The sequence below is a fragment of the Callithrix jacchus genome, chromosome 20, assembly GCF_049354715.1.
Source record: "Callithrix jacchus isolate 240 chromosome 20, calJac240_pri, whole genome shotgun sequence".
Classification (NCBI taxonomy): Eukaryota; Metazoa; Chordata; class Mammalia; order Primates; family Cebidae; genus Callithrix; species Callithrix jacchus.
Genome location: NC_133521.1, coordinates 27,950,209 through 27,975,059, shown reverse-complemented (window position 1 = coordinate 27,975,059; position 24,851 = coordinate 27,950,209). Strand labels below are relative to the sequence as shown.

General features: G+C 40.7%; 1 protein-coding gene and 1 non-coding gene across 37 annotated transcripts in view; one reads left to right on the top strand and one right to left on the bottom strand.

Moving 5' to 3' along the window:
• Nucleotides 1-24,851, bottom strand: part of ZFHX3 (zinc finger homeobox 3) — a 1,555,416-nt gene that overhangs the window by 1,137,046 nt on the left and 393,519 nt on the right. The window contains exon 1 of one of the 36 annotated variants that reach the window (XM_054248778.2): nt 3,083-3,206. The exons of the other annotated variants lie outside the window; for them this stretch is intronic. The gene's annotated coding sequence lies outside the window, so the exon portion shown is untranslated. Of the gene's footprint in view, nt 1-3,082; nt 3,207-24,851 lie in introns of those variants that run through there. 36 annotated transcript variants of the gene reach the window in all.
• On the top strand, nt 13,973-14,079 carry LOC118149835 (U6 spliceosomal RNA). Its single transcript, XR_004737545.1, has one exon. It is a non-coding gene; the product is annotated as a U6 spliceosomal RNA (small nuclear RNA).

Genomic DNA, 24,851 nt, shown 5'->3' with positions numbered 1-24,851 from the left:
ATCTAATTGAACTACAGAGAAAATATCAGCTAAAAATGTCATCTGCTCCACGGTAAATACACTGCTCATATCACGGAAGCTGAAGGAGGGAAAAGAAAAATGTTTACATTTCAATTGTTCAGATGCCATTCTGAAAAGGATCACAAAAGTATACTCAAGAAGATACTTCCGTGGGGAGCTTTCCCGCTGGATGTCTGGGCTGAAGGCTGTGATACAGGGGCTAATTGTAAGCAGAAACAATTCAGGGAGGCTGGGATACACCTTGGAGCTCTAGTTAAGGTGCAGACAGATTTCAGGCTGAAAAACAAAACGGGAAGGATCCCGTTCCCCCAAAGACCGCCCCAAAAAAATCCTGTAAACCTCTGCTGTCTGGCAGCAAGCCCGCATACTCTCCAGTGCTGAGATAAAGACCCAATCTGCTCATCAAACACCTCCGGGCTCCACCATCTAATAGAAACAAATTGGCAATGACTGCCCAAGCTAGTAACACAGGCCCACTGATTTGTAGATTGATACGGATGCCTAATGATCCCCTTGGGCAGATCAATAGTAACAATCCTCATTCCTGCCTTTCTTCTTTATTGGCATAGAAGACTAAGGCAAGGAGAAAGCGGATCTCAGAAGAGGCCACAGTGCTACCTGGGGACAGATAGAGAATAAGGATACAGGTGTGGCTATGCAGGAAGGAAGCCTCGCCAGACCCGCACTCCAGAACTTTCCACCGTCTCGATTCATTCCATGTTTTTGGCAGGCAAAGGGTGTAAGAATGGGACACGATATGCTTTTCTATGAATAGTATCCATGCACAGCATTCAGTGAGACCCAGCCCAGAGTCAGCACAGCTGCCTTCATCTGGGAAGGGGAAGAGAAAGATGCAAGTGCCAACGCATCTTCGAGAAGATGAACTTGGTGGACAGAAAATGCCAACCATGTGATGACAGGAAATGAAAAAAGGCGAATGAACATCGGGTGTTGCATCTTAGGAAAACTTAAGGCGGTGGAACAAATCTGAAGTACCTATAATCAAAGACAGGCAATAATGATCGGCATTGTTTTAAATAGCATAAAAAGGAAGCAGGTGGATTTATGCGCTGTTGCCTGAACGTGCTTAAAACACCCACTGCCTCCTGGACCCCAGTGGAAGGGTTAATTCTCACACACATGAGCTATTCTCTGTGCCACCCTCACCCTTCTGAGTGCAGGTTTTCCTGAAGTTGACAGCACTCATGCGTCTACTGACTCTTCTCCTCTCTGTAGGCCAATCCCACCCCCAGCCCCAGAGCCCCAGCTTATTTTCCATTTGTGTATTATTCTTGTGAATAAAATTATCCAATTAGGAAATCCATTTAAAGTCCTTAACAATAACAGGGAAAAACTAATGGAGTTGCTTTGGATTTTCTTTTTCAATAAATTAATGTTAGTGATGTTCTGTGGATTCTTAAGTGCTCATTTATATCATCAGGGTTATTGCACACATAACAATTAGTCCTAAATTTCTATACTGATTTGTCTATACTCTAGGAAGTCCATCCTCCCAAAGAAGCAGTAGACAAGACTCATGTCAGAAGACAACTTACTGGCAGACAGCACAAATCTGACTTCTAAAAGAAATAAATCTATGACATCTGAACACCTTTGTACTTTGTTGTTACATTTTTTTCTTCTTGTAACTCTGAGAGTGTAAAAATCCCCCCCAAAAACCTCTCCCTTCTTCCCCTTTTACAATGACTCTGTGCACATTTGCAGGTGTTGCATACAAAGTAGCCCAAAGGGGGGGCGGCGAATGTTCCATTTTTACTCCAGCATTCAGACCTGCAACCAGCCGCCTGAGAATTTGCTTTGTTCAGCAATCAGCCGGGCTTGGTTTTGTTATTAAAGTGAGATAACACTGAATGCCAGAGATGAAATTGCGTTTTCTTTATTGTCAACGGTTGAAACCTTTGCCACCCAACCAATCCAGTGAAAGATTCTGTTTTTTAATTTTTTTGTCATAATAAAAATGTTTTTAATCTGGTCCCCTCTTTTTTTCTCTTGCATACTGAAACACAGAACTGAAGCTACAATGAAAAGCCTTGGTATCCCAGCCCACTGTGTAATATCACAAATTAGTCATCTTCTCTTTCCTGTACTGCGTTACATCGTCCTATTTAAATAAAAGCAAACGTGGAGCGGTGTTAAATTTTGACAGTAAAGGGTTTGCACTGATGGACCAAATAATCACGTGCGCTAGAGCTCCGGCACTGACCACTTAAAATTCAAATTTCACACTAACGATAAGTGTAATCATCGCAATCAGCATCACCACCACCACCACCATCACCATCATCACAATAAAGAGATGCATTCTGTGAGCTGGTGACATCAATCAACTGTGTGGTGCAGATCAGAAGCGGCGCTCCCCTCTCCCTCTCTCTCACTCCGTCTGTCTTGCTGGCTTCCCCCACCCACCTCACCCCAGCTCAGAGAAGTGATCACATTTAATTCATTGCATCTTTATGTCATCTCCATACTAATCTCTGCCCTCACACCTCTGCCACTTTGACATGCAAATGAGCTAGAAAAAAGCCACACATTAATATAAAAAAGTCACAGCAATCATGTCATGATTTCCTGCCTCCCAGCCCCACAACACTCCCTCCAATCCCCACCTCTCCCCCCAGCTCTCTTTCCAGCACGCTGTGCTGGTGATCACAAGAAACAACAGCAATCTGTTGAAGATCAGAAGCTAAGACAGGGAGGTGGGGAGAAAGATACACACATACACGTGTCAGCAACGCGCGCGGCCCAGGCAGTCCTATTTGCATATTCACATGAGTTCCGTTCTCAGATTGCTTAAGCAGGGAAGAAGTTAGGTAGCTCCCCCACCCTCCTACCCTCCCCGATCCATAAAGAAACAGCTACTGAGAAGGAAGGAGAGGGAGAGAGAGGGGGAGAGAGGACATATGAATGTAAAGGGAAAGAGAGAGAATATGAAAAGGGAGGGGGCGTGGAGAGAGAGAGACACACACACACGCAGAAAGAGACAGAAGGAAGAGGAGAAAAGAAAAGAGAAGAAAAGAAAAGCTGTCCACATCTACCTTACCTCAGCTAGCTTGCTTTCTGTTGCTCTTAAAAGGAATTCCCTGTGGTTCCTTTAGAATTTTTGAGAACCATCCTTCAGGGTTTTTAGTTCTCTCTCTCTCTCTCCCCCTATCTCACTCTCTCTCTCTCTCTTCCTCCTCCTCTTTCTGTGTTGTGACTGGGTTTATAAAAAAAAATAAAAAAGACAACTCCATGTTAAGCTAGCAGTCAAGGAAGCATCATGAAGTCCAGGGCTACAGGGGGAGGGAAGAAAGGAGGAGGGTCACAGCTTAATGCTTTACAAAGGAGAACCTGGAGTCTCTGTTTTAAAACATCCCCCTCACATACGATGATGGACAAAGACAAAAAAATATATGTACTTATATGTATACACAGAGACATATGTATGTTTTCACCAGTAACCCAGATGTCAAAAATGTGAAGATTGTGGCGCGGGCAAATGTAGAAAAATTACGAGTCATTCTGAAAACCCCATTGCGGATCCACTTTGCAGCTCCCTGATTGCAGAGGGGGCCAGGCAGCTAGCTAGGGGCTTTATTTGCTGAATCACATTTGTGGCAATACCTGGGTAATAAGAGACTGACTCAAGATGGGGTTCAGCTACTGCAATGCATTTCCCAGCTTTGATCAGTTTTCACCAGTACTTTCGTGGTAATGAAAATGTGTGAACATGTCCACGAATTTTCTGGCTTTCCTTTTCTTGTGACAATTTAAAAAAAAGAAAGAAAGAAAAAGAAAATTGCAATTAAATAGATATATGCAAGTGGATGTCACAAATAATAGCTCCCTATTTCTTATGAAGTGCACTTGGTATGGATTTAAAACATAGACTCGTTGGTGCAAAATGCACCTTATTTTCTAGTGGCCTACTGTATAATATTATCCTAATTGACTTTATTAGCTCCGGTGAAATGTTACTGTCCCTCCAAGGAACCTGCCTTGGAAGACAAGCAAGATGCTGCAGCCCTGATGAACAGCAGCTGATTCGAAGAAATTAAGTGATGGTCCGTTAAGTGAAAGGAATAAAAACATTTTCCAACTACAATGAATGGAATGGAGTTTAATTCCATTTCCCAACCTGTTCATTTCAACTAGCAAAGACACAAAGACATCTGATGTCCTAAGAAACTTTAATAGGAATATAATTCTAAAACCTGGCCGGAGGGATGCATTTACAAACTGGTTTTGAATTCTAAACTTGAATGATAGGAAGCATGTTCTACTGTAAAAGAGGGAAGAAAAACATTTGTCTGGTAAAGCTATATGCTCCTTAAAATTTATTTAAGTGGACATTAAATAACTAATATAGACATTCTAAAAAGCACAGTAATTAGAAGAGCAATGTGAAAATAGGAATGACAGCATCCATATGTACCCAGCTCAAAGCTCTAAACGGGTCATTATTTAAATCACAGCACATATCATAGAGAGTACACCATCATATAGCTACAATTGACCTTGCAGGGGAAAGAAGGAAGGAAGGGAGGGAGGGAAGGAGGGAGGGAGGGAGGGGTTAAAAAGATGTTCGCCTTTACACTAATAAAGAACTTGGGGGTCAGTTGCTGAGGGTGGGTTGAGGAAATGCAAAATAAAAATTGTTTCTTTATTTGAAACAGAACTCTTGGCAGACACACATTAGAAAAATTAATTTCTCTGTGTCTCTCAGAGAAACTATGAGAAGAGAGATGTTTTGTATTCAAGACCTGAATTCCAAGAGGAGGGAAAAAGGTAATTGTAAGAATCTGACCCTAAGTGCATGAGTTACAGCACGGTACCCAAAATTGATGAAAAGTATGTATGCCAAGACTCATCAATGAGCCCCTGAAATCAAGAGAAAGAGAAAATAACCAAAACATTAGACCCAGGAACATTATATTTCAATATTATCATATGAATTAAATGTAATCCTTGAAGCGACTAGTCCCTGGGGTCACATATTAGGCCTTTCCCCACTACCCCACCCCCGCCTTTTTTTTTTTTTTTTTTAATAGAGGTCATCCAGGCTGAAAAGAAAAACCCAAATGAAAAGCATCTTCAGTGTGCTTATAACATGAGCTGCAAGGGGTCAGCCAGCGTCTTGTATGGCCTCATAAAAAATACATAACCAGACAGCCTAATAGTATTTCTTTGCATTCATTTTTGGATGGAGAATGGGGGTTGGGGGCTGGGGAGGAGAAAGGGTTGATGTTGGTAGCTGCGATGGGAAAGGGGAAAAAAACAAAGACAGCAGAAAAAAAATGTGTTTAAAAAGAGGATAGTTAGATCATCTTTTTCTTTTGTGAAAACATATTAAGCACAATTCTAAACTGCAATTGATTTATACTATTCTATTGATTTACACAATTCGAAAATGTGATCGATCTCAATTTTTTAAGACAGGAAAAGGTGTATCTACGGGTATCTCTCTGCCCTCCTATTTCCCTCGGCTAATCAAGTGAACTGGAAGCTTCACCATGCTGGGCCTCTCCCAGTTCACGTTTTTAGGACTGTGAACACTCACTTAAACTCAGGTGTATAAATGACACTTATTTTGGATGATTTCCAAAACTGAAAAAAAAAAGAAGGAAAAATATTGTTAGGGTTCCTGATTCCACTCAACACAGAGGATGTAGAGAGACATATCACAGGGGGAAAAGACAGAGCAGCTAGAGAAAGAGAGAATGGGGAGAGAGAGGAAGAGGAGGAGAGACAGAATAACACAACTGGACAACATAAAAATAAATAGCTCTAAATGCTGGGGAGACACGAGAAGCACTAAACATATTCCTTCCCCTCCCCCTCACTTCTTTGCTCCCAAATATAGCCCAGAGATGAGTGACCCTGCTGGGAAAGATGGAGGCAGAGAGGTGACCCCGCGCTAACCAGCCTGTTAGAACTAATAAGGTGTTCTCCTAAGCCACTCCACTGACATTAGGGCAGTGCGGAGATCACTCTCTTTGTTACTGCCTACCCTCAGCTTGAAATTTACTACCCCGTTGCATTATTAAAGAGATAGCTCACATTCTCCAGATCTGAAGATAAATAACTCTGCATTATTTTTATTTAAATGTTATGTTTGTACTCTAGTTCAGATATTAAAAACCTACGATTTTACAACACAGCCACGTGAATAATCTGTCGTGGGTGACTCCCACTGAGATAGAAGAAAGGCAAGAAAAGAAGCCTGGTTTTACCTTTCTCTATTCTCTTTTCTCTCCCCACCCTCCTCACTCCATTTGTGGGTCAAAGAACAGGAAATATTCTTCAGGGGTGCTCGACATGGGTACTAAGTTCGGCGTGCCACTGCGTTATTCCAGGATGGACATCATCTGTACCTTTTTCATGAATAAGACTCCATAACCCAGTTTCCCACTTAAAACTTTATGGCTCTTGGCCTGCTGCAGTGGTTCACACCTGTAATCCCAGCACTTTGGGAGGCCAAGACAGGCAGATCACGAGGTCAGGAATTCGAGACCAGCCTGGCCAACATGGCGAAACCCCCCTTTCTACTAAAAATACAAAAATGAGCCAGGTGTGATGGTGCGCACCTGTAGTCCTTGCTACTCAGAAGACTGAGGCACAAGAATCACTTGAATCCGGGAGTGGAGGCTGCAGTGAGCTGAGATGGTGCCACTGCACTCCAGCCTGGGCAACAGAGCAAGACACTGTCTCAAAAACAAAAAAGAGAGAACTTTAAAGGGTCTTGATCATGCAAAGAGGCATAAACTTTTAAGGGTTTTACATAATATTTTTTAAGGATGTGCTTTAATCTTCCCATGATAATTTCGTTTGCTTGAGGAGCTTGATGTTAGCAGGTCCTAAAGGGATGGAAGACAGGAGATACCCTCAGGCACCCAGTGCCCGAAAATGTAGCCCTGAGATGCTTGCCTCATGACATAGCCCAAGAGCACATGTGTGTAATTAAGATTTGAGGCAAAAGTCTTACAATAAATGGCTTCAATCAATATCGAAATCAATAAATACAGGCTGAATGAACAGTCAACGATCAATCAGTTGAAGACACCCAAGGACCCTTTCATTACAGTCACAGAAAGCAATCATGACCAAAGCAACTTTAGAAATGGACACATATCTTGAATGAATTCTACCAGACTGACCTACAGAGATCACACCCTATCAAAGACTCTGTTTAATCCTGTCTAAATGTGCAGCAATGGTTTAAGCAAATTAGTCCATAGTGTTTTAGAGAAATTGTGTCTAGGCTGAATATCCACTTAGGGCATCCTCCAAGTTCTTTCATTATTTTGTAAACTCATTCTGGCAATGACTTGCCTCCAATAAATGGTTAACTAGCTCAGGTCCAATACCCTTTGTTACCAAGTGATTTCCATGGAATAGGGATTTGCTGTAATTGGGCTTAAACATAAATAATTACCATTAGAATATCAGTTTATCATAAAGGAAGGCACATTAAGAATCAACATCTTCAAGAGACACCAGGGAAATAAATGGACAAGCTTCCTCTACTGAATAATAGCTTTCAAACACAATACGTGTTGTTGAGTGAATTAATTTATGAGTTACCAGTTAAAAAGCAGAACCAGGACTACTGCGCTAGCTTTGTGCTGGGCATAGTACCACTATATAATCACACACAGGCAGAGGCCAAGATGCAGGATGGAATATATTGTCAATATATTCAAAGGGTGCTCCTAGGAAGGTCCTCAACTGTGGCCTGGCTCAGCCATTAAGCTTTGATGTGAACTCTTGGCTCTATTTTAAAATCTCTTGACTCTATTTTCTTTGGACATAAAATGAATAAAATGGGCCTGGCACAGTGGCTCATACCTGTAATCCCAGCACTTTGGGAGGCCGCGATGGGGAGATCACGAGGTCAAGAGATCGAGACCATCCTGGGCAATATGGTGAAACCCTGTCTCTACTAAAAAATACAAAAAAATTAGTTGGGCATGGTGGCACGCCACGTAGTCCCAGCTACTCAGGAGGCTGAGGCAACAGAATTGCTTGAACCCGGGAGGTGGAGATTGCAGTGAGCTGAGGTTGCGCCACTGCACTCCAGCCTGGCACCTGGAGACAGAGCAAGACTCTGTCTCAAAAAAAAAAAAAGAATAAAATGTGGAACTCTTGTCAATAACATGGTTCCACTTCTTTGTAAGATAAATAAATGAAATAATAATTAAAATACCCTTTCCTTTTAAAATCGAAGAATTCAAGAGCTTCCCAGCCTATGTGGAATGAGTATGAGGTCAGTGGTAATGAGAGGTGTGTGTCCTGGACCCTCCATCAGCCCCATGGACCTTTACTGGTCATCAGTTATCTTATTCCTTGTCATGTGGAGTACAGTACATAATCATTATTAACCTTTGGTTAATATCGGAAGCTGAAAAATAAAGTAGGGAGCATATTGAAATGAATGGCCAGGCAAGTAGCTCAGGGAGGTCAAGATGGGAGGATGGCTTGAGCCTAGGAGTTTGAGACCAGCCTGGACAAATAGCAGTTCTTTGTCTCTACAAAATAAAAATAAAAATAGCCGGGTATAGTAGTACTTGTGCCTGTAGTCCTAGCTACTCAGGAGGCTCAGGTGCAAGGATCATTTGAGCCCAGGAGTTCGAGGCTGCAGTGAGCAATGATCATGCCACTGCACTCCAGCCTGAGCAACAGAGAAAGACCTTGCCTATAAAAAAAAAAAAAAAAAGAAACAAATAAAGAAATGGAGCTTCATGGGCAGAGTAAACTAGTAAGAATTGTGCCAAATTGCTTCCAGATGTACATAGGAGACATCTATCTGATCAGAATTCTTATGTACCAACATAGCACTCTATTACTTGAACAACATTAAAACGAACTATATGTATATATACATACGTACATACACGCATACAACCCACAAAATTGTATTTAATTTGGCTTTCACTAGGACTTTTCATCAATATGATTTCTTTAGGGAAAGGAAACCCCATACTGCCCTGATTACATTGTTTAAGGCACAAATAAAAAAATTGTACCAGAATATCTGAAAATTTCAGATATCACATCATGTAAGCAATTTTTGCCTTTTTATACTAATACACATTTCAATTCCAAAATGACATATGAAAATAATGTCACATTCTCTATTTTTTTACCAATTCACACTTTTTCCCTTTATAATGTCTTTTAGGTAAATTTTTAAAGTATTTTTTACTCATTAACTTTAAAAAGTCAGTATCTATTTACAAATGCTGTCATTAATGACTGTGCTAAAATCAAATTATGGTTCAACTCTTAACAATGTACTAATCCAAGATAAAATACTTTTCACTTAAAATTACCTTTTCATACCATGCAAAAATGATGAACTGATTTTTAAAATTCCTAAGAGGGTTGACAAGATTATAAATTACTATGAAAATGGTCTATGGGTCAAAAAAGGTTGGGAAATGCTGATCTCTGAGGTCTACTTTAGCTCTAAAATGCTATATTTTAAATGAGACACCTCTGACTTTTCTAAATTAGTGGAAAGTAAACTTGCAGAGACTGCTAAATCCCCCATCTCTCACACTAGATACTTCCAATTCACCTGAATATAGGTGAATTTCAACCGATTCAAGCCTAAGAAATTCAACAGATGAAAATCTGGAAATGCGAAAAATAGATATATGCATTTAAAATGTGAATTATCCACTGTGTCTTATACTTCCACGTGACCTATTTCCTGGGTTAATTTACTTTATCCAACACGCCGTTTGAGCTTAAAACTTTGGAAGACTGTAGCCTACACACACTGTCATACACTGGTAACCAACCAATGCCTCAATTTCTAACCAAAGTTTTCAGTAACATCATTCAAGTCACCAAGAATATATATATTTTTTTGAGACGAAGTCTCGCTCTGTCATGCAGGCTGGAGAGCAGTGGCTTGATCTCAGCTCATGCAACCTCCGCCTCCCAGGTTCAAGCAATTCCCCTGTGTCAGCCTCCCGAGTAGGTGGGATTACAGGTGTACGCCTCCATGCACCATTAATTTTTTGTATTTTAGTACAGATGGTGTTTCATCATGTTGCCCAGGCTGGTCTCGAACTCCTGAGCTCAATCTACCCACCTTGGACTCCCAAAGTGCTGAGATTACAGGCATGAGCCACTTTGCCTGGCCTCAAGTCACCAAGAATATGCTTTTAAAGAATCGAGCCAGTGACAGAAGCAAGAAAAGAAACAAGATCTCAAGACATCCACATCTCTGGACTTAAGGATCAGAGGAGAAGGGATAAGATTGCTGCCTTACTAACAAGGGTCACTTAGTTCTTTGTGGGATAGTTTGATCTTAAATTAATATCTATCCAGGATGTAGGTTACAAAAAAGTGGATTATAATTGGTCCTGGACTTTAGAAGGGTAGCAACATTTTTCTATAAAGAGTCAGAGAGTAAATGTTTTAGGGTTTGCAAGCCATACAGTCTTCATTACAACTATTCAACGATTTTCATAATGAAACAGCAACCACAGAATATATATAATCCACTGAGCATGGCTGTGTTCTAATAAAACTTTCTTTACAAAAGCAGGTGGCAGGCAGGACTTCGCCTGCAGTTTGCTGATCCAAATCTATAACTTTATAAATAATGCAATTGAAAAAGGAATAATGGATGGAGATGTCCAATAGAAATGAAAGAATTAAGGCCAGGTGCGGTGGTTCATGCCTGTAATCCCAGCACTTTGGGAGGCCAAGGTGGGCAATCATGAGGTCAGGAATTCAAGGTCAGCCTGGCCAACATGGTGAAACCCAGACTCTACTAAAAATACAAAAATTAGCCAGGCGTGGTAGCACATGCCTATAGTCCCAGATACTCAGGAGGCTGAGGCAAGAGAATCCCTTGAATCAGGGAGGCGGAGGATGCAGCGAGCTGAGATGATGCCAATGCACTGCACTCCAGCCTGGGCGACAGAGCAAGACTCTGTCTCAAAATAGAAAGAAAAGAAGGAAGGAAGGAAGGAAGGGAGGGAGGAAGGGAGGGAGGGAGGGAGGGAGGGAAAGAATGAATTAGAAAATCTTAATTCCAAACACATACATTTTAAATTTTCCTTTGACTCAGATTTGTGGCCTGTATGTATGTAGTATGATATCAAAGTATAATGCACATCAGTTTCACCCTTTTAAAGTGTGGTAAACTGACAACTAACTCCCTGAAGAGGCAGATCAGGTCATATTAGTCCTGTTTTATAGACATGGGAATTGAGACTCAGACTCTGACTTCTCGAAGACTTCTGAGATCATAAGTGGCAGAGCTAGCTCTGTCCTATGGTTCTCAGGCACTTTCGTTTGCCCCTTCAGATAAAATTACTATTTAAACACACATACACGCAGAATTTGTTTTCAAGACAAACCAATGCCGTAGAGTAAACATTTACTAACAGAATTAGGGTATTTGTGGGAAGCTTAGAAAACAACTAAATTAGCAATAAAATTACCTAAGTCATGAGATACCAATTCTGACCAGGCACAGTTGCTCACAACTGTAATCCCAGCACTTTGGGAGGCCAAGGTGGGCGGATCACCTGAGGTCAGGAGTTTGAGACCAGCATGGCCAACAGGGTGAAACCTCATCTCTACTAAAAATACAAAAATTAGCCAGGTGTGGTGGCAGACACCTGTAATCCCAGCTACTTGGGAGGCTGAGGCAGGAGAATCGCTTGAACCCAGAAGGCAGAGGTAGCAGTGAGCCAAGATCGTGCTGTTGCACTCCAGCCTGGGTGACAGAGCGAGACTCTGCCCCTCCCCCCAAAAAAAGTACCAATTGACATATTTGGTTAGTGTTTCACCACTGAAGTTTCTTTTGCTGAGCTGGATAATTTGCAAAGTTATCTCAGTTTTTAAATATTTGTGAATCACTACTCTTTGTAACAAAGATGTCTAGACATTTATGGTTCAGGTTTTGCTTTTGGTTTTTTTTTTTTTCTTTTGAAAAATCAACTGTATATATTGTCAGAATAGCAGATACATCCATTTTGCAGAGAAACTTCCTTCCATTTAAGTTCTCTTTGTCTCTGCCTTTCAATACATTTCTTCAAAAACACCTTCACGTGCTACACTCAAGTCTCACAAACTTGAAAAATCCAAACACAACATAGTCATGCCCTGTTTACCGTGATTATTCACATGGAATTCTTCACACTATAAAACCAAAATTTCTTTTGTGGTGTAATACTTATCAATTGAGAGCCATTTTCACAGAATATGATGTCGCTTCTTAAGTCATGTAACAAATCGAGCTTTTAATTTGACATCATGAAAATGACAGTGTAGTAGATGAATGTGTTCCTCTAATAGTTTGCATCTAATGAGAACAAAGCAAAGGCTGACTTGATACATAATGACAGGGCCTTGCCAAATGACTTTTTAGGACATTGTAGGTTTCATAGAAGGTAGAATGGAGGAAAATAATGGGAACACTAAATCCTCACATGGAATGCACTAGTTCAGAGAAGCTGAAATCCAAAGGTATCCTTACCATAGCAGTCCCAATGTAATATTCCCATTTTAAATTAATCCTGAGACTCCTATCTTTATCCATAAGAATCTACCACAATTCATTTTCAATATATGTGCAAGATAATAGTGAGGAAGTTTTCATTAAAGCACATTTTTAATTTTTTCAACACTGTCTTCTGAGTTGCATTATTAAATTGATCAGCTCAAAATGATGGATCAGTGATTCGCAATGAATTCAGAGTGTAAAAGGAAAAATAACCATAATTAAAATCATTAAAGTGGGAATCCCATCAGGCTCAGAATCCAAAGAATCAACTTACATAAAATATCAAATAAGCAAGTGTATTTTTCTACTATTAAATCTACCGTCAGTGCTGTATTTCAGCAAAACATCACATAGAACATTAAATTAATGTTGTTAATTTAAACTTTATGGTTTTTATAGTAAATTTATATAGTAATCTGTAAATTTAGTTTAGTTTTATAGGTGTATAAAAGCTATATACATAGAAAATTAATGCCTAACTCTATGTTTGTACAAATTTAAATAATATGCCATGTGAAATGGCTAAAAATAATTTCCATTAATACCGGGAGTCCAAGAGAATGTCTTTCTTGAGAATTTTTTTTTTAGAAAGATCACCTTAACAAAAATCACATTTTGTTCTTTAAGAGAAGAACTGGGAATGTTCAGCGCCTTCCAACCTGAACCTCGGGTTGGAGAACACATTCTCCAGTGATTCGACATCATTCTCCAATGTGTTCTCCAACCCGAGCTGGAACGGAAGTGGAGACAGCCAGAGCTCATGGAGGCTGCTTAATTGAAGGTTATCCTCAGCGTGATGTGAGCTGTCCTGGTACAGGTCTGAGCAACCCCAAACCCTTCCCCTTGTATCCCTCTGCCCCCAAGGAACCCATTTGCCTACTTCAGATTTGAAAAATTATCTAATTGTGATGGTTAACATTAAGTGTGTCAACTTGATTGGACTGAAAGATGCAAAGTATTGTCTCTGGGTGTATCTGAGTGTCTCTGGGTGCTGCCAGAAGAGTTTCACGTTACAGTTGGTGAACTGGGGGGGAAGACCCACCCTCCTGAAGACCTGCCCACAGTGTGGGTGGGCACCATCCAATCAGCAGCCAGTGCAGCTAGAAAAAGCAAGCAGAGGCCAGGTGGGGTGGTTCACGTCTATAATCCTAGCACTTTGGGAGGCTGAGGCGGATGGATTTCCTAAGCTCAGGAGTTGGAGACCTGTCTAGGCAATATGGTGAAACCCCATCTCTACTAAAATACAAAATAAATTAGCTGGTCATGGTGGCATACACCTGTAGTCCCAGCTACTCCGGAGGCTGAGGCAGGAGAATTGCTTGATCCCAGGAGGCAGACGTTGCAGTGAGCTGAGATCGCACCACTGCACTCGAGCCTGAGCAACAGAGCAAGACTCAGTCTTTCAAAAAAAAAAAAAAAGTGCTCGCTTCGGCAGCACATATACTAAAATTGGAACGATACAGAGAAGATTAGCATGGCCCCTGCGCAAGGATGACACGCAAATTCGTGAAGCGTTCCATATTTTTTATGAACAGATACTTTACGAAAGAAGACATATATGAGGCCAACAATCATATGAAAAAATGCTCATCGTCACTGGTCATCAGAGAGATGCAAATCAAAACCACATTGAGATACCATCTCATGCCAGTTAGAATGGCGATCATTAAAAAATCTGGAGACAACAGATGCTGGAGAGGATGTGGAGAAAAAGGAACACTTTTACACTGTTGGTGGGAGTGTAAATTAGTTCAACCATTGTGGAAGACAGTGTGGCGATTCCTCAAGGCCTTAGAAATAGAAATTCCATTTGACCCAGCAATCCCATTACTGGGTATATATCCAAAAGACTATAAATCGTTCTACTATAAGGACACATGTACACGAATGTTCATTGCAGCACTGTTTACAATAGCAAAGACCTGGAATCAACCCAAATGCCCATTGATAATAGACTGGATTGGAAAAATGTGGCACATATACACCATGGAATATTATGCAGCAATCAGAAATGATGAGTTCGTGTCGTTTGTAGGGACATGGATGAATCTGGAGAACATCATCCTCAGCAAACTGGCACAAGAACAGAAAATGAAACGCCGCATATTCTCACTCATAGGTGGGTGATGAAAAATGAGAACACATGGACACAGAAAGGGGAGTACTAAACACTGGGGTCTACTGGGGGGAAAAGGGGAGGGCCAGTGGGAGGGGGAGGTGGGGAGGGATAGCCTGGGGAGAAATGCCAAATGTGGGTGAAGGGGAGAAGAAAAGCAAAGCACACTGCCATGTGTGTACCTACGCAACTGTCTTGCATGCTCTGCTCATGTACCCCAAAACCTATAATCCAATAAAAAATTTAAAAAAAAAAAAAAAAAAACAGACTCCAATTTCTTTGGCTTTTAGACTCTTAGACTTACATCCGAGGTTTGCTAGGGGCTCCTGGGCCTTTGGCCATAGGCTGCAGGCTGCACTCTTAGCTTTCCCACTTTTGACGTTTGGGGACTTGGGCTGGACCACTAGTGGCTTCCTTGCTTCTTAACTTGCAGTCGGCCTATCGTAGGACTTCACCTTGTGATCATGAGTCAGTTCTCCTTAATCAACTCCCTTTCACATATACATATATCCTATTAGTTCTGTGCCTCTAAAGATCCTGACCAATACGTTAATAATACTTAGATACCATTGTAAAAGATTTTCTTACTGTGACCATCTTTTGCAAGTATCTTGAAACACACTCCTTTGCCTCCAAATTTATTTATATCTCTTGTAATAAGATTTCCAGAAAAATAAGGCGAAATTAGAAATTGCTCTGTCCCTTAAACTCAGTTCAGTGCAATTTAATATATACCGGTACTGACTATGTAAAAGACATTTACTAAGCATTAAGGAGAGAGAGGTGAATTAAGTAATAGTCTCTGCAGCAAAATGCAGAAACTGTTTCACAGCAGTCACATGTCAGCCTCCAACCAGCGACTGTTAGGATATTTCAAGTTACCCCAGGGGAAAAAAAGTAGTTTTCGAATTTGGTGGTATGTAGTTACCCATGAGGCTAAGGGTGCAGGGCATACTCCTCTCATCACCAGTGACCTCATACTCATTCCACACAGACATTTTACAATCAAGGAAAAGCTACCTGAAACCTGATAAAAAAGGCAGGATGTTTGCAGAGAACAAACGAATGAACGCCATGCTTACCGAGCAGGGTAACAGTTGAAAACACTGGGCCCGAGTTCTGTATTTCGTAAAGCTGCAGGATCCAAACGCTTCTCACTAGCAACCAACCAAAGACATTTGGGATGAGCCATGAGTATATACTACTCATCCAAGGTTGGGAATTTCTTGTGATTGATTGATACTCCATCCTGCCTCACTAAAAGTATTTCTATTGGACCAGGCATGGTAGACAGGGTAGACAAATACAATGGGTAGTGGTGGTTGTTTTTGAGGCAGGCTCTTGCTCTGTTGCCCAGACTGGAGTGCAGTGGTGTGATCATGGCTCACTGCAGCCTCAGTTTGCCAGGCTCATGTGATCCTCCCACCTCAGCCTCTTAAGCAGCTGGGACTACAGGCGCATGGCTCCACACCCATCAAATTGTATTTTTTCATGGAGATGAGATCTTACTAGATTGCTAAGTCTGGTCTTGAACTCCTAAGCCGAAGCAATCCTCCCGCTTCAGCCTCCCAAAGTGTTAGGATTACAGGCATGAGCCACAGCACCCAGCGGCTTTTTAAAAAAAAATAAAATCTTAATGATAACATTGGGTGTTTATGATCATTTAACTGTTCTACACAAATTGCATGTATTATCTTAATCTTTACAGCAAAGTTGCGGTAAGCTTAATCATCTCCATTTAAAAATGCACAAATTGATCGCCACATCCACAGCAGCATCTACTGTTTTTTGATTTTTTGACTATGGCCATTCTTGCAGGAGTAAGACGGAATAGCATGTGGCTTTGATTTGCATTTCCCTGATCACTGTGATGTTGAGCATTTTTTCCTATGTGTGTGGCCATTGTGTATCTTCTTTTGGGAACTGTCTATTCATGTCCTTAGCCCACTTTCAGATGGGATTGTTTTCTTCTTACTGATCTGAGTTCCTCGTAGATTCTGGATATGAGTTCTTTGTCAGATGTATAGATTGTGAAGATTTTCTCCCACTCTGCGGGTTGTCTGTTTACTCTGCTAACTGTTCCTTTTGTGGTGTAAAAGCTCTTTAGTTTCATTAAGTCCCAACTATCTGTCTTTGTTTATATTGCATTTGCTTTTGGGTTCTTGGTCATGAAATCCTTGCCTAAGCCAATGTCTAAAAGGATTTTTCCAATGTTATCTTCTAGAATTTTTAACAGTTTCAGGTTATACTTATATTTAAGTCCTTAATCCATCTTGAGTTGATTACTGCTGGTGGGAAAGCAAATTGGTACAGTTACTATGGAAAACAGTGTGGAGGTTCCTTACAGAACTAAAAGTAGAACGACCATTTGATCCAGCAATCCCACAACTGGGTATCTATCCAGAGGAAAAGAAGTCATTACACGAGAAAGATACTTGCACATGGATGTTTACAGCAGCACAATTTGCAATTGCAAAAGCATGGAACCAATCCAAATACCCATCAATCAACAAGTGGATAAAGAAACTGTGGTATACACACACACACACACACACACACACACACATTACACATACACATACATACACATACACACACACACAATGCAGTACTACTCAGCCATAAAAAGGAATAAATTAATAGCATTGGCAAGTAACATGGATGAGATTGAAGACTATTATTCTAAGTGATGTAACTCAGGAATGGGAAACCAAACATCATGTGTTCTCACTGATATGTGGGAGCTAAGTTATGAGGCTTAAGAATGATACACACCCAAGAAATTAAGTGGTAAGACTACACTGTGACCTTTTAGGCCAAAAATAAATGAACCTTGGCAATTATCAACATGCTTGATATTTCATATGCAATGGAAAACATTTTAAAAGCAAGTTCAACCCAAATACCTTCCCTTGCAGGGTAAAACAGCCTGTCCTCAATGTTCCCATATCCAGGACACTACCTCATATATTAACTCAACCTTGTATTGATGGAGATGACAGAGCGTCATCTTCTTTGACATCTTTAGAATTCTCAAGCAGAGAATGAAGATGGCTTCAGATGTTCATTAATTAGAAAGTTGGCAAAAGTCTAAACCTACCACTTTTCTCTCCTCAACACAGTCAGGGAAGTTTTTCTGTTTCTTATCTCATGAGAACTCCCTTGGTCCGATTAATTCTTCAGTGTTCTACTCTACACAAGGTGTGTACATGTGAGTTTTGAATGGCAAAAAAAATAATAAAATCTTCATCAATATTACAAGGACAGTAAAGGACATAAAGACACTTTCATGTAAGGCATGAGCCCCCTTTTAAAAAAAATCTTCCCTCACATACTATGTACAGTGTCTTTTATACATACGTAATTTCTTGCAAAAACTCATACACACAAGACAAATACTATAAAACGTAACTTTTTAAATGTACATAGGCAACCCAGAGGTCTACATGTGTAACTCAGAACACTTTAATCCCTTGATCAATTTTCAGGTGTTTTTTTATCACTCTATTCCCCAGGCTGGAGTACAATGGCACAATCTCAGCTCACTGCAACCTCAACCTCCTGGGTTCACGTGATCCTCCTATCTCGGGTTACTGAATAGCTGGGACTGGTGTGTGCCACTGTACTCACTAATTTTTTTAATTTTCTGTAGAGATGGTTGCCCAGGCTAGTCTCAAACTCCTGGGCTCAAGCTATCCTCCCACCTCAGCCCCGCAAAGTACTCCGATTACAGGGGTGAACCACCATGCCTGGCCTTCAATACTTTAAAATAGATTATTCTCAGAAAAGTTTACTAAAAAAATTCTCTAATGCCTATAATCCCAGCACTTTGGGAGGCCATGGCGGGAGGATCACAAGGTCAGGAGTTCAAGATCAGCCTCACCAATATGGTAAACCCTGTCTCTACTAAAATTACAAAAATTAACCAGGCGTGATGGCACCTGTAATCCCAGCTACTTAGGAGGGTGAGGCAGGAGAATCATTTGAACCCGGAAGGCAGAGGTTGCAGTGAGCTGAGATCTTACCACTGCACTCCAGCCTGGGCAACAGAGCAAGACTCTGTCTCAAAAAAAAAAAAAATTATCTGATATTTTGGCAGGGCCACATTTAAGCCATCTCAGACAAGTATAAAAACCATGGTTGTGGTTTCAAGACTTCCAGAAAAAGTCATTTATGTTGGCCATTCATATGCTAGTGTCATTTTAACAATTATTTCTGATACTTAGCATAAATCTCTCATATTATAAATCATATAAATGTTCTGTTCTTTCTTTTTTTAGTGGATGGACAAGAATTAGCATTAAATGGGAGGTAGACTCTTAGTCTTCTAAAAAGCTATATCTAATGAGAAGCTGTTTAGTGCCTATCATCAACCTAATATTTAAAATGTTTAAAAGAGATGTTGTAAGTAGGGCATGGTGGCTAACATCTGTAATCCCAGAACTTTGGGAGGCCGAGGTGGATGGATCACTTGAGGTCAGGGGTTTGAGGCCAGCCTCACCAACATGGTCTCTACTAAAAATAGAAAAATTATCCAAGAGTGGTGGCAGGCGCTTGTAGTCCCAGCTACTCTGGATGCTGAGGCAGGAGAATCCCTTGATCCTGGCAAAGTTTGCAGTGAACTGAGATCATGCCTGGGCAACAGAACAAGTCTCCATCTCAAAAAATAAAATAAAAAATAGTTATAAAAGCTATCACAATAATTTCTAACATTCAGATGTACTGAGTCCTAATCACCTATCACAGTGCAAAAATTGACCAAAAATCTCAACAGAGAACCTCTACCAAACACTCTTCAGGAAAGGGACCAAGATATAATATCCCCCATTTAGGAAAGTACCACGTACCCCGGATGGAGCCTACGTTCATCAAAGTAGGCTCTGTCCCTACTCCAACCCTAGAGTAGATGGCATCACACAGCAGTTTTACCAGAACATTGGCCTCAAGCTGTTACAAACCAAGAAATCACATGTAGATGACTCACCTGAGTGAGTCTCTGCAGCCCCAGGACTGCAAGGAAATACACCGACTCTGGCATGAAGTGAATTCACTACTTCACGGCTCTCCTGCCAGGTGGTTTCCTTGGCCCGCCTGACATTCTATTGATTTCCATGTATTCAAGTTGCTTAATTCTAAGGTGTATCTTGAAATGGACACTTCATTCATTTTTATTTTCACTGGTTCCCACAGCACCTCCTCAAATCGTGGCACAGAATTAAGTAACTTAAAGACCTGACTATGGCTGATCAGACTCTCATTCTAAAATTGAAAGCTCCTGTTAAACACCCCTGAAAACAAAGTCATTGCCTCTTCATTTTCCTGGATCATAGTATATATAGAATGGTGACTTATTAAATATTAAACTTTGGATAAAACATCAAGATGCTCACTTTTACATCAAAACTTCTGTGCCTGTAAAATGTCACCCACCACATCTTCCCCATCCCCCATTCTCTTTCTTTGCATTTTGATATGGACAAAATGAAACTGGGATCATTCTATTTCTGGTGCAATGACCGCTACCAAAATTATCTAACCCATTCTAAACCCTTTCCTTCCAAGTGCTGCCATCTAATTTGTCAAATCCCCTACAGGAACCACAGCATATGGGAAACAGATGGAATCAAGCACAGTTGAGTAGGAATAGAAAAGATATTCCAGGCCAGGAGTGATGGCTCACGCCTGTAATCCCAGCACTTCGGGAGGCTGAGGAGGGTAGATCACCTGAGGTCAAGAGTTCGAGACCAGCCTGACCAACATGGAAAAACCCCATCTCTACTAAAAACACAAAATTAGCTGGGTGTGGTGGTGCCTGCCTGTAATCCCAGGTACTTGGGAGGCTGAGGTAGGGGAATTGTTTGAACCCAGGAGACGGAGGTTGTGGTGAGCCAAGATCATGCCATTGCATTCCAACATGGGCAACAAGAGTGAAACTCCAACAAGAAAAGAAAGAAAGAAAGAGTATACCAAGAGAGACGAGATATTATGGTCATTTATCATGGCCACTCAACTTGATAATTTCTAAAACTAAAATTTTATCTTAATACACAGATGGTTCCAGGTGTGGGTTCTTTAAATGAAGGCATCTTAACCTGAACAGTTATACCTTAATAGGAATACTGATGAGCCTCAGAGACTCTAAGAGTCCTCTGAATTACTTTGCAAAATGTAGGGTGTGTGTAGGGGGCTATGCACAGCTTTTATCAGATTCTCAAAGGAAACCATGGCCCCTAAAACTCAAGAACTACTAACTGCTCTAGAAGATAAAGCCACCGTCACAGCCATCTTCCCCTGGCAAGGGAGAAGCAACACAGTGACTGCCCTGAGTGATTTCCCCTGCAACTTTCCTTATGGGTCAGGGGACTGACTTGAATTACAGGTCACCAAGTGTGATGGGCACTCATGCCCATTTTCACTAGAATCAAAGCTTCCCCTCAACTACCCATGCTGAACACAACACAAACAGACGTATTCAGGGATATTTTAATAAAAATGTACTCTATAGGGTTGTGGCAGGGCATTTTACAGTCAAGGAAAAGCTACCTGAAATCTGATACAAAGGCAGAATGTTCACGAAGAACGAATGCACATCATGCTCACTGAGCAGGGTAACAATGAAAAACACTAGGCATGAGATCTGTATTTTGTAAAACCATGGGATCCAAACACTTCTCACTAGCAGCCAACCGAAGACATTGGGAAAGAGTAATCAGCATATGCTACTCATTCTAAGGTTGGGAATTTCTCATAACTGACCAACATTCCATCATACCTCTCTAGAAGTATTCCTGTTAGACCAGGCATGGCAGACACGGCACTGATTTACTTGAGTTGTATCTGCTGTTGCTTCTTTATCTTCCTTGACCATAAATAGAACTTTGCCCAGTGGATCTGTCAGCTAAACAAATGTCCATCATCAACAATTTACCGTTACTAACACCCATCACCCACCCAACCACATACACACACACATCTACCTAGAGACAAAAACACACATTCAAAGGTTTCAAAAACCAGATGCAGATACTGAAAATGGCACATTTTACAAAACCAACTAGGTTATGATTCAATTTAACGGTGAGCCCTGGAGTCAAACAATTCTTTTGTGTTCTATTGAAAGTACTGAAGTTCTCTTAAAAATTTCACTTTGTTTTTTGTTTGTTTCTGAAATGGAGTCTTACTCTCTCTCCCAGCTGGAGTGCAATGGTGCGATCTTGGCTCACTGCAGCGTCCACCTCCCAGGTTCAAACGATTCTGCTGCCTGAGCCTCCTGAGGAGCTGAGATTACAGGCATATGTCAACATCCCTGGCTAATTTTTGTATTTTTAGTAGAGACGGGGCTTGCACCATGTTGGCCCGGCTGGTCTAGAACTCCTGACCTCAAGTGATCCACCTACCTCAGCCTCCTGAGTGCCAGGATTACGGGTGTGAGCCACTGCACCTGGCCAAAACTCACTTTGTATTACTTTACAACATATTTTCTGAAAAAACCCCATTGGACAGCAGGGTATGTACACAGCAATTGTATAGATCCATCAGTTGCTTTGCATGCTGAACTAGACTAGTTTTCAACGCCACTGGAGCCCTTTCCAAAGTATGTGCTCATTTTACATGCCTAGACCTTTCAAAATGTTTGAACAAGAGATTAAGCCATGTATTTCACATTCTCACCAACTTGAAATATTCATATGAAGATAGGGTGGGTGTGAGATGTCCAGGAGTTCTCATCAGAAAATATTTGATGACATCATGAACACTCTGCTAACCTTCAGGTAACTCCTCCCAGGCTTTAAAAACTGAGAAGACTGAAGCTTCACCCACGTAGAAATACGATGAAAACCGGCAGGCTTCCGGCCAGCAAAACAAATCTGAATCACACATGTAAGTATTTTCATTTGGGCTCTAAAAATCTTTCAATTCTGATTTTCTACATTTGAATTTTACTTGAACAGAAACTCAACTAAGCTAAATTTGGATACAGGTTGCCAGACTCAAAATACAAAGGGCAGGGCTGAATCTAACTGTCTATTTTTATCTTAGCAAAAAATTCGCCTGTGATTTGTTTTCATTTAATTCAGATAATGTTATTTTTATCTTGATACTTTCATTTATTATTTCTATGCCATGTTTTATCTTTGTAGAGAAAACCTAGTAACAACTGAGAGACAGTACCCTTTTTAGAGGTTTGTGAATTTTCAAACACTGATCATTTTTCTCTACTTTATATAGCCAATTATTGCCCAGATTCCTTTGAAATTTCATTTTCTGTAAGAAGTTTAGTTTCAAATTATTTTCCAAATGGATCTGGATTTTTTCTTTCATGTTTGTCATCCACAAGATTTATTTACTTATTCATTTATAAAGTTTCACAACTAGCCTGAGGAATTCTGAATATTGGCTTCAACAGACACATTTTTATTCATTAGCAGGACCCAAAAATACCTTTTCATATTTACTTCTGGAACCTTCAAATGGTTCCTTCCTTTTATTATTTCTTTGTAGCTTCAATTGTTTTCAACTCTTGGAGAAAAAATATTTTTTTTCCACTTTGAGAATTCAAATGAGAATATTTCAGTGATTTAAACTCGACTCACTCATGCAATATAACAACTATAAATGTCGTATCTAATGGTCACAAGTAGAACTATCCAAGGACTCGTGGCAAGAATCCTCCAAAGTTGTTAGTGGGTGGGGGTGGACGGGGCAGGGCTTGCCTTTGCTCTGCCTTAATATCCACACTTCTAATGAAGTCCCTTAGCAGAATGGTTTTTATTTTAACAGCAACCAGTGGCATTCATGCTAAGGACTGACCCATCTTCAAGTAGGAAATCCCTTCATATAGCATTTTGCATGTGGCAGATGAGCTCAGTTGAAAAGTAGACACAACCACCAAAAAATGTACTCAACCGCTTTTCACATACCAGCATAGAAATTAAGAGGAGGGAAGGAGAAGAGAAGAAATGAGAATGGTGTGGAATAGAGGAAGAAAAACCTGGGCAACGAGGCAGAAGACTGAAGCCATTAGAGAGCAAGTCAAACATTTCTGGTGTTTATTGACCAAAAATCTTCCCAGAATTCATGCATGTCCCATTCATTATTGAGTTGTGTCACTGCAAAAGTTAAAAAACATAATTTCTGAAGTTGCTTACACGTGTCTTCTATGAGTGTTTGGAGAAAGACAGAGGCAAGGCTGATGGAAGTCATTTTCTGAAATGCAGAAAAGAAGAAAGAAAAGGCTAGGTAGAGTGCAGTTAATGTGGGAACCAGGAACTCTCTGGAACAAGCTCCTAGAGCTGGAAAGAGCCACAAAAACTCAAGTCCCAGAATTGACTGCATTTTTGGTGGGGACTTTGGGTTTCCTGGAGGACGTGCTGTTGAGCCATCCATTTAAATCTCAAAGGACAAAATAACTGATCAAATCCATTGACATCTGGGTAACCTCGCAGTCCTCATGTTAGTCAACTTCTCTGCCAGGCTTACCTCCACCAACAACTTCTTCACCACAGCAAAGGAACCGCAACTGACATCATGTCAGAAGGTCAGTTTGGAATTGTGTACTTGCCTCCTACACACAAATGAATTTCTTTCCTTCCCCAGATTTTTACAGTTTTTAATTTCTCATTTGACACAGTGGGAAAAAAGGCGGGGGGGGGAAGCTTGATTCGTGTTGCCTTTGGTAAAGGCAATCATTGACAGTGTCCTCGAACAGATAAACATTCCAGTTGTCATGACCCAAAGGAAGCTCAGGTTGGCCACAAACCCAGGCTCCTGCCCTGCTCGCCAGTCACTAAACTGAGATCATGAGGAGGGAAACGGTGATGGATAGGCAGCTTCGTACCCTAGTATATGCCCACCCCTGCCTGAATGCTGCAAAACCCAGTATTTCTTTTTAATCAATCTCTAGACAGAATTAAACCCTGGCTCATAGCTGAAAATGAGAAATAAATTTATTATGCTTTCTGTCCCATGTATTTCCTAGTCCTTCTTGCTTATAATAATATGGAGATAAAGATTCATTGTGTGTGTAAAATTGGTTTTCCAACAAATTCTGTTGCTCTTAAAATAAAAATAAGATTCCCAGTGTAAGGAAAAAAAAAATGAATGTGCAAAAGAAAACAACCAAAGCAGGCAGGAAGTAATAGAGGAAAGAAAACAAACAGTGAAGGACCATTGAAAAACAAC